This window comes from Falco peregrinus, chromosome 8 (assembly GCF_023634155.1).
Source record: "Falco peregrinus isolate bFalPer1 chromosome 8, bFalPer1.pri, whole genome shotgun sequence".
Classification (NCBI taxonomy): domain Eukaryota; kingdom Metazoa; phylum Chordata; class Aves; order Falconiformes; family Falconidae; genus Falco; species Falco peregrinus.
Window position 1 is genome coordinate 48,412,839 of NC_073728.1, and position 11,740 is coordinate 48,424,578.

General features: G+C 36.2%; 2 protein-coding genes across 2 annotated transcripts in view; one reads left to right on the forward strand and one right to left on the reverse strand.

Moving 5' to 3' along the window:
• DOCK2 (dedicator of cytokinesis 2) overlaps positions 1 to 11,740 on the reverse strand; it is a 197,898-nt gene that overhangs the window by 94,861 nt on the left and 91,297 nt on the right.
• The window catches only part of INSYN2B (inhibitory synaptic factor family member 2B), a 44,927-nt gene that overhangs the window by 16,110 nt on the left and 17,077 nt on the right, over positions 1 to 11,740 (forward strand). The gene's annotated exons all lie outside the window — the stretch shown is intronic.

Below are 11,740 nucleotides of genomic sequence, written 5' to 3' on the forward strand. Positions count from 1 at the left end.
CAGGTATAGAAGCCTATACATAAGAGACATAATATTCTTTTTTTAAATAGCAGTGTTCACTCTAGGTACAGTTTGCACATCCATTTTAACAAGGAAGACTAATATCAGAGACACAGAACAAAGACAACATTTATTTCCCCCCAGCTGTCCAAACAGGCAGAACACCAGGCTCTTTGCCCCCAGTATCCTCTGGGCTTTCTCATCAGACACAAGACGACAAATCACAGTCATTGTGGTCACATTCTCAACAGGTTCATTGAAAGCCAATACTGACCTATAAATCACACTTTCAGGTCAGCTGGGAACTCTGTGGGAAGAAATAACGCTCTGCCTCTCAGCCACACTTATACCACACCATTAATGCAGTGGCCCACATAAATTGAATCACAGTGCCTGGTATCCTAGACTTTATCCATGATACCTATATTCCCACCTAGACCACACTGCTGTACTAAGCAGCCTACTTAGAAAAAGCAAAATTGCCTTCAGAAATCAAGCAAGACATTGCAATGATCAAACTTTATTCATAAATAGACATAATGAAAAATTACACAGCTTGGGCAGATGGTGTCATGCTACTAGGCATTCCCAACATATATAGTCACTCTAGGAAAATACAAGAATATCATTATGATGTCTTCAAAATCCAGAAGCACAGCAAAGAAGAGTAGTGTTTTGTGAAACTTGAGAACATTGTTAGAGAAGACGGCAGAATTTTTCCTGTTACATACTCAAAGTTTCCCTGCACACTGCATGGATATCTTTCTCAAGGGCATACAGCCACCCTCATAACCTTTCATTAATGACTGAAACAAAGCATGCCATACCATTTTGCTAGTGTTTGAATTTCAGTTTGAGAGGAGTATATACATTCAAATCAGAGTTCTGCAGCTCACAAATGAATACATAAGTATCATTTTCAGTGTATGAATGTCTAGGCAGAAATTATGTTTTTTTTTCCTAAAAGGAGCTTTACTTACAGGAAGATAAAAATAATTCTAGTAAGGAAATAAATGGTTTCTATTTGTCTGAATCACTATGATTGAAACTCAAGATAACTTTTTGCTGTATGTAATGTAATGGAATTCAAATTTGAATAATACATTGCAAAAGTTAAAATAATGGAAATATTTCACAAGTGGAGTCTGGGCCTTTATAGTTTGTCCCTCTCTATGCAGGTAGTGGCTTTAGCTGGATACTTAACTACACCATGATGCATTTTAAAAGGTGAAAGTTATCACTGCATGTTACTGCCAACATAGGAATGTAAAGAATACTACATGTCTGTGCATAACACAAGATGCCCATATTGTGAAAATTCCTGAAAATACTAGTCTGAGCCAAGCACTGAAAAGTGAATTCTGTAATGAAAGTACTTCTGTGCCATAACAACAAAGCCCATCAATTTTTGTTGTTCTGAGGACAGCAAACTAGATCCTGTGGGATGACAGGAAGGGATTATGTTACAGAATCACTATGAGACACTTCAGGTAGTTTTGGCCTCTTCATGCTGTGTTTAGAAAAGACACAGACTACTTGTGTTCAGAAATAAACAGGAGTGGTATACACTGTAAAGGGACAAAGAAATTCAGCATGTATATTATGAAGGTAGGTTAACTTCTAGAAGTCCAGGATAGCAAAACCACACTTTTGAACTTTTACCTCAGCTGCGCTAATGTTTTGAGTAAACAAGTCCAAAAATTCAAACAAACACATGAGATGACCACATATTGCTACTTTTAGTTATTGTTGATACTCTACTGAAAAAAAACAAACATACACACACACACACTATGAAATAGGACTGAAATACCAAGTAGGATAAGGAACTGGAAGGAAAAAAATAAATAAAGCAAATTCCCCCTCCCACCCCTCACCTGTATATGACAAAGAATCTTTTGTTAATATATGAGCAGCCGACATCTGAAGAATAGCAAGAGCTCAGAAGTGTCAGGTAAGGTAGAAGATAGCAGAACAAAGGTGCCAAAGTCCACATATGAAATACATGGCATGCATTTCCTATAGCAGTCTTCTCAACAAAGACACACAGAAGAAAGGTGATGGGGAGTGACAAACTGTCACCACATGTCAGCGTAGGTTTTAAGTTCACTACACAGAAAAAATATTGTTTCATTCTTATAACAGGTGTAGTCATTATAACTAGACAACCAGAGAGAAAGAACAAAAGGTAAGTTGCATGAACATCTAATCAAACTGCTAAGGGCTGCTCACACACACAGATGTGCACACCTGCCTATGCACAGGCTACATATATAACTATACCTACATTTAGATATAGATATGTTAACTTCTTAAGAAGCCTGGATATAAATTTACAGTAATCTAAGGTGTAATATGTATGCATGTTTGTAGGCAAACATCAAGTACTTCCCGGTATTTTTTCAGCTACCACAAAAATAGTACAGTACCAGATTTATACAAGAAAAAGCACTGAAATTTTGCGTTATGAACCAGCTATTTGGACTCTTTCTAGCTCACCAACCTGTCATATTGGATAACTTCCATCTCCCTGTAGGCACTCAAGCATTTCTTCAAAAGAAATTTCCCAGTTTTAAGTACACTTCTCTTTACAAACTAACTGCAAAAAGCGATCTACTCCAGCTTATGTACTATATATATATATGTGACTGAATTTATTCACTTAAAAGTATCTGTTGCATCTTATTTCCTGAAAATAAACCTTGTATAAACAATTTCCAATATATGCTCCAAAAGACATATTAAGAGAGAAACATTTTCTAATCCATGAAGCCTTTTGCTCTGAAACAGCAAGTGGAACGTATCATCTCTTCAACGGAGATGGCTGAACTTCTATTTTTATTAGAGTAGAATAAAGGAATTTTAAGTATCACAGTTCTGAAAATCATATTCACAAATAAGATCATCGTGATTTTATCTTTCAGTGCATCTTCAGCAAATCATGTGGAATGGCATTGCATCATCTCAAAGCATCACCAAAGCACACAATTTTCATTCCTAACACCTGCTTAGCTAAGTCCATTTTTCTGCTGCAGGAAATATCACAGCATCTTGACCAACCTGAAGTAATTTTAAAATCTGGCTGTATAGAGATAGAATCCTACAATCTCTTACATCACTGAAACGTTCCCTTTCTGCAGTCAGAAGCTTATGTCTTACCCTGTATTACTTACCTGTGTTAGACCCTCCTCTCCATTCACCCTGACCCCACCTTGAGGTGGTTCATTCACAAAACCTGCTAGCAGCGTTTGGTTCATACCTCCTTCTTGGGTGTTTGTTTCTTAGTTGCTCAAGAGAGGTTCATTCAGCATTACTAAAACCACTGCAGTAGGGAATGTTTGAGCACATACAGGAACGCACAGAACTCTTCTGTGGCAGCGCACACAATCGGAATGGGATATTTCGTGTACTGGTCAATGAGCATAAATAATAGAATACTACTACACAAGGTCACCTGTGCACTGCAGAAAACTCTAGATACCAAACTGTGCTTCACGAATTGTTCCGTCTCTTATAATAAACACATTTATCTTCATAAATAGCTTTTTGCCTTCTTCTGTGGGACACAAACAAGAAGACTCCTTGTTGTGATCAACAATTGACCCCTGTACACAGAGGCCGTTTAAAAATTCCTCTGCCAGTTTCTTCCTGTGTATCACAGTAAGCTGCAAATTTGCACTTTTGGGGGATTCTTTTTACTTTAAAGGCTCTGCAACTTTCATCCATTTTCATCTGAAAATACCCCCTGCAGAAGCCTCCTTGCAGTCCATCTGTAACTTTCAGTACATTTCTATCCATTTCCTTCTGCAACAAACTATCTAAAAAATATGTTTGCGAAAACTTCTGCCTTCTAGTCTTACAAGGGTGGTTGGCTTTTTTGTTGGGTTTTTTTTGTGGGGTTTTTTTTGGGTTTTGGTTGGTTTTTTTTTCAAAAGAGGAAGCCTTCTTGCTTCAGCACCAATGAGATTCTGGAAGAAAATTTTGTGAAGTCATCAAGATTTGAATAGCAAGCCACTTACTGCATGACAGACTGCCCTTGCTCTGGTTTTACCAGGAACAAATACCTGTGATCACCATGTGCTGCCTCTGACTGTTACCTTCATAAAAAGAACATGAGTCTCATTTGAGTCTGACATCCTTAAGAGGTTTTGGACATTTTCAAGGTGAAGAGAACTCATGATTGGAAAATAATTGGACCTCAGTGTTTTATGCTAAAATTAGCACATAAAGCTGGTGACATCTCTGTTCAGTAGATACTGCTTTCTTTCATATGTTCAAAAGGCAAGGAAAAAACCAGTGTAGTTCAGAGTGTCTAACTAAGCTGTCAGAAAGATATTACATAAGTCTTCCAAACTGTAAAACCTTGCCATTTCAGGATTTTGCCATTTTGAAATCAGGCCTGCAGGTCTAACTGAATAAATATATCCAACTTTTTAAGGATAAAATTAGCTGTGTTATTGTAAGTAAAACCACTACAGAAATACAAAACATCACACTATATTCAAAAAGGCCACATCAAGGGAATTAAAGTTATATTTGGCTGGAATTTGTAGGGGTTTGGAGCATGCACTATTTTTCCTGTAAAGGTAAATGTACTGGCTTTTTATGCAAGATTTTAAAAAACTGAAGCTTTTGTGTAGAACACCACAAAAGGAAGCTAAAAAGTTCTCTCTGATTTTGCTTTTTATTCCTTTTCACACTTAATGTTTATTAAAAGCTCCAAGAAACTCACCCAGTTTCTTCTTACGTTAGAAATACACCTCCTGAGAACAGAGGATTTTTTTTCACCAGTCCCCATCTGTCCTGACCAGAGAGACATTTGAATGAGCAGAAATCTGAGGCTGCATCTGTAGCGCTTGACTGGACCCTCAAGGATCCAGTGGGAGCTCACCACAGCTAACTCTTCTCCCAGTTGCTAGGCATAAAACCAGGGTACACAGATGCAAAAGAGGACTAAGATTGTGCCAAAACACGGGCCAGTAACATAGGAGATATTTGGCAGCACAGATGCAAACACTGAAAAAAACCAAACTAAAAGAATTAAGTTTGAGGACTCTCACAATCTGTTCTTACAGCAACATTATTAATGTGGCAAGCACCACACAAGTCAATTGTAGCTGTTAAATCCAAGAAACAAACCAAAGCGTATCACAGAAACAGCTGTACTTCAGTAACACCATAATGAATAAATGAATACAGGAAAATGTGAAAGTGAAAGGAAACGAGGCATCCATAGAATTTTCAAGATAGTTCTTTGCAGACCCTAATAAAAATCTGTGGGCCAAAGTTCAGTTTGTTACTATTAACAACTATTAAAATAATTCAGCTGCTAATTAAGTCCGCATCCTAAAGAATGTCACTGGTACATAAGGTAACTGCAGAGTGGGATATGTTTTTGTCTGAACTTTGTCACAAACCCTTTTGACAACCAGTTCTCAGATATGACTTAAACTAATAGTGCCATCCCAACAAAATCTGGAATAAAGCTTTCCAACAGAATAGTTACACCAACCTGAACAGTATGGTCTGTACCCCAGTGGCTACTAACATGCATCTGAAGAGAAATTCAGTGGTCTGGGCCCAAGATATCCAGTCAGTACATAATGATGATGATCATAGATCACAATTTCGTTTTTCATGGGCAGTTCAGCACTTGATGGGGCTACTTTAACAACTGACTTGGACTCTTAAAGGACCGCCATGAACATTAATCATTTCAGTTACCTTCGATCTGGAAACTGTTGAAACTAATTGGTGAAAGTGTCAGGTGAAAGGTAGCACCTAATTGCATTGTCCATATTGCAGCTACAGCTGTTGACTGAACATAAATTACATCCACCTTTTTCAAAGGCAGACACAGTACTAACTCCTGGATAGGGTTACAAACTGCATTTAAAAAAATATGTCAGTAATGAATTCAATGGTGAAAATGTGTAATGTTTAAAAAACACTCAATAGACATTTTAGGATGAGAAAATCGGAATACTTTCATGATGCAAAAGGTAGGAAGTTTTCAACAAAGTATGAGCCTTATTTATTCTTTAAAGCTTCTCACATCAAGAAACCACTGAAAGTTACTTTCTTATGTTATTTTCATTCTACTCCAGACTCAAAATCCCCCAAATAACCTGATGCTAATATACAAAAGCCTGCTATAAACATGAAAGTTACCTTACATTATTAACTGTCAAACTATTAAAAACCATTCTGCAGTCCACCGGACCATGATGACTCCCTTTCTGGCCTCACTGAACTTAGAAATTTGCAGTAAATGGGACCTAAGTTCCACTGAGGTTTCCTAGGTTATGAAAATGTGAGATGTTCATTATAATCCATCCTAGAATGACTTACTGTAATTGTTGCTTTACAGGTTACCTTTGAGAGAATAGCGAACAAAGAAAAATTTGGATACTAAGATTAAGAATTTTGAGAGTTACAGAACCACTAAATTATTAAATTGCTTTATATTTCTAGATTTTAAAGATTGCCTCCACAGTGAATACAGTGTTTTTTATTCCAGTTGTAAGTTTACATCTCTGAAGAAAAATACATAGCTATCCATCTCATCGTATTTTTGCCAATATGTTTTCCAAAACTTCCATTGCACTGAAAAGAAGACAAAGCATCTAAACTTGACTCAGGTCTGCAGATGGAGGGAGAACAAAGACAGTCACCTTCAAATTACTGTTTACATTTAGGCTTGGGGACAAGGGGAATCTTGCAATTCAGCTAAGGTTGTATTATTGTGACAAAAGGGCAGGAAAAGGGGAAAAGAGATAACTTTTAACATCATCCAATGCCAGTGGTTTTAAATCTATCTCTAGCTCTTCATGCTATCTGGTGATGTACGCTTCACTTTAGAGTGCAGGGATTTCAGAAGCATATCTAAATATACCCTCAAAATCTCTCATTTTGAGGAAAAAAGCCAACGCAAGTTTTATAAAAAGTAGAGATATAGCTAAATTAAACAGCTTGGCCAACATCTATTGAAGATGTCTGACAGAGACAGAAAATGAACATGAAGAAAACTGATAGAAACCAATGCAATTAAAAGATGAATTTATATTTGTTAATCAAAAAAGTTTCATTTCAGTCACTGATTTTTCTTGTTGAACAGCAGGGTTAAACTTGCATATGGAATGAGTCCTCTCTGCAGCATTTAGTCTGCCATCCAGCCATTAACAAGCACACGGTTCAGAACAGCCGCAACACATGCAGCCTTTTGTCCTGCCAATAGTTTAGAAATATCAGAGAGGTTTGCAACACAATCACACAAATTTATCAGAAACTGAGGATCATGATTCTGATTCTGCCACATACAAAACAACTTCTTATCAAACACAAACCGTAATTAAATAAATCAAGATGACTCTAAAATGAACATGTCCACCTAGCTGCAAATCATAGAAAATTACATTATACAGGATAAAACACAAATCAGACATGACATAAAACTACTCACTGAATATATTAACTTACAGTTATTACAGCTCTGGCAGGTGTCATTGGATCTATAATGCTTGAATTTATCTGCTGTTTAACCTTGGGTAGATAGATCATCAGGAAGCAGCAAAAATTTAGAGTGAATCAGGAAATTTAAAGTGCTGATACTCAAAAGTACTACAAGGTAAATTATAGTAATCGTCTTCCTGGTGAAAGTCCCCACAAAATCCTTTTAGCCTAGTGACTTTATCAAAGAGGGTCTGTCCAAACTTGTTTTTCAAAAAAATACTGGCTTTAACATGCATAAAAGAAAAGCAAAATACTGCAAATATATGGCACAATTTCACGACAAGGAAAAATACTGCTTTCCTTTGAGCAAACTACTAAAACAGAAAATTAAGGTGTCAAACTTCACATGAATGAATTTGAAAACCATGTCTAATATTGTTTTCCAAACACTGTAGAAAAACCCAAAACCACTACAGCCGCACATTCACACTCTTCCAAAATCCCCACTGCCTTTTGCTATATGCTTTTTCAAGTAATTTCTCATAATCTTCAGTTATCCTTACCAGTTGCACTCCCCTACCTACAAGCTTCACTCATTAAACTGAAACATAAACCAAAAATATGTGTTTGACACTCCTCAAGAAATCAAGGCGGCAAAGGAAGGAAAGATGGAAAAAAATTGTTAAAAAATATAACTCTCTCTTGTGCTCAAATTTTCTCTGCCTGGCTTGCTAACTAAATTGTGTGTGCATTTCCAAGAATTAAAAAATGTAATCTTGAGGCTTGAAAACCAGTTTGATCGGTGTTTGAGGCGGAAGGCTTTGCATGTTCGTCTTTTCCAGGCAATTCACTTACTACACCTGGAATACAATTGCACTGGAGCTAAAATAAGTTCACACTGGAGAGTAACTGTCACTGTGAAAAACTGTGCATGCAAAGCATGCGGGGGTGGGGGGTGGTGGTGGTGGTGGATTACAAAATTAAAATCTGCTTTCACAGCATAAGCCAAGAATTAAATGAAAACAAACAAACAAACAAAAAATCCCCACACCCATCAGGCGCCTAATAGGCCACTTGCTTCAAAAACCAGTGAATGAAAAGATTGGGACAAATCCACAGTGTTAATTAAGCAAAACCACCAAAGCAAGAGGTATTTCCTTGGGACTGATGAGGAGCTGCCCGAGGAAGGGATGAGGAAGAGGCTGGATAGTTGGATGTGAGATCATGGAACCCTGACAGACATTAAAGCCCAATAGATTTCTCCTACTAAAACTGTTGTTATTACAAGATATAAATTTAAAAATGACATATGCTTTTTGTTATGAGTGACAGAAGTTAAATTAATATATTGAAAGCATTTCTATGAAATAGATCCTTAGAATGTTTCATACTTCAGTCAAAGTGAAATAATGAGCAAAAAAAGACCTGTAAATTGCTGTGCCAGAAAAGAGGGAGGAATTATATTTGGGCAAGGGATATTATTATTTAAACTTAGTAATGGGCAAGGTTGCACTGATTTGTTAATCTAAACACAGGCACTTGCAGCCCACTGAAATTCATTAGTTTGGGGTTTCAATCTAAATATTTGAGAATTCCTATCTATGTAATTTTTATTTCAGCTCAATCCAATATAAATAACAGCATCAAAACTTTCATTACAACAATTCATATGAACCCCAGACTTGTGGATATCAAGTTAGCTAAAAATTACACAGAATCAAAATAGCAATTTGCAAATTAAGAATGCAAGAATCTAGCTCACATGCCTCTACAGCCAAAGTAGAGAGCCCTCCTAAAACCCTTAAGGGCTTTTGACTTGTATTTGAAACACAGAGTATTAAGTTTCTTTGTGAATTTAATTGGGCAAGTATTACTTTTAAAGTAGCCCATCCGCCTGGAGCACAGCAGCTGTGATGGGAAGTGGAAAAAGCTACTGCAATATTTGGATAAATTGCCAAACAAAACTGTAAAAAGCCTCCATAATTAGTGGATGAAGTGAGAATTCAGAACTTGGCACCGGAACTTTATTTGCAGAAAGTGTTTGACTTGTTTATTGTGCATATTTGTTTCTAGTGAACAAGCAGAACAGTGATTTAAGCTACTTAATGCTAGCATATCATGAAAGTAAAGTTTGGCATTAATGTATGTATTTGTTTCCTCGATATTGTATGCAACATTTCTCTCTGCGGTGAAATCACCCAACCATCATTTTCTTCTAGAACTTAATAATAAAATAATATTGCATTATTACTTTGCTTAAATTATATTACATTGCTTAAATGTTACATGAAGCTACAGAACAGTTTGCTGTATTTCGTAACAAGATTTTTTCCCACTGCACCCATCTCATCAATTCCTGTAAATTTAATATGGTAACATTTGTGCAATGCTTAAATAAAAGGTACACTAAGATAATGAAAGTAATAAGGGTAATGAAACCACCAGTGAATTATCAGGGAACAGGATTAATATTAAATTAACACTATGCTGGAAATCTAGCCCCAGTCTTAAAAATTACTGTAATCCTAAAAGCAAACTAGGTTGCATTATTAAAAATCCCATAGAATATTTCCCACACTTTGCATAAATTTATCCTTTTATCCCTATTCTGTTCTAGCAGCTAGTGTCAGATTTAGCATAATTTATTAAAAATACAGGAAAGTTATTTTACATACAGGTACATCTGATGAGTGGGTTTTGAAATTCAGGACTTAAAGTCTGCTACTAGTCATTGCATATACTGAATTCTGGCGCAAACTATTCTGAAATTACTTGGGTAGGAGAATTAACATTTGTCAGGACTCTATCACACAGATTATTCGGGTAAGAAACAGCAAAACCATTCTTAACACTGTAGACATCTGGAGTTACAAGTCCTAGCTAAAATGCATAGACAATTTGAACAAACTATATACAACAGACTCATCTACATGTTATTTTTTCAGGAAGCCATAACGAATCCAAATTTGTAGCAAAGGCTGCCAAGAAAATTCTATTATGGTAACTTATATTTTGACATATAAATACTGAAGCAATAATATTAGCCTTGGCCTATGTGACTGCTAGTCATGTGTTTAGCTGTCTACTGACATGGAAGTGTAAGACTTCATTTGCATGTTTACTGCCTCTGTATTTTCTTACTGCAGCTCTAGTACATCACATGTTCATTAACAATGTATTGTTTCATGCCTTTCCCATACCCTGCCATGCCACCGGCCAATACATCATAGCACATGGATTCATATTCCAGAAAGAGGACACAATATAGCACAACCCTTCAGTTAGTAAAATGTACCATTAAACAGCCTGGCTATGACTGTCTAGCTTCAGGGAATCATCCATGTGTACACTTGAGCACAAACCTATGAACGACCCATCCTGGTAGTCAATGCAGGCGATGCATCCATAATCAGCATGTGGAGTGACAATTCATTAGCACTTCAAATTTCACCAATAAAACTATTTTTATAGAATAAATATAAAGAACTTGAAAGCAGTCAATGCTCATTACACTTTAACCTATGAATAACCTGTCTCTGTGACAAAAACTGTGATAAACATAATTGAAGTGCCAGCTGTGACAAACTGGTCGAAGACTTATTTTTTGGAGTACAAAAAACAGATCAGTGGTTATACTACATTTGATAAAGACTAAAATACTTACAAGTAAAATTGTGATAACCACTGGCTCCATAAGAAAATATGTTCTCATACTTTCTTTCAATCTTCCTAATGCAATCCATAGTCATTATGACTATATTATTGTCCTAATTGTTTTTCAGAAATCTAAGTTATCATGGTCACTCAAAGTGTCTAATACTTATTTTTTCATTATGAGCTCTGGACAAATGTGACAAATAAGAGCTTTACAGGCCAGTCTCCTGAATGCAAACCAAGTAGAACACTACACATATGAGTAGCCAATTTCAGTCTTGATTCCCAAATAATTGCTATTACAGGGGAAAGAGATTTCATCTCCCCAGAAAAGGTTCTATTTGCATTAATCACATTCCAAAATAAATTTATTTTTCCTTGACCAAGAGTTGTACTCAAATCTGAACACTTAAAAAAATTTTTAGTTTTGTTCGAACCCCAGCTTGCCTCCAATTTAAGAACTTACAATTGTATTGTTCATTTTTTTGACATTACATCCATTACAAGATTTAATAGTCATTTTTAAATATGAATATTTAAGTTTTAAGATCTATATTTTGGGACCAGATTGGGGCCTGCACATGAGTACTGATCACAAAGGGAAAAGTACTCTGAATATTTTATATCCGTATTT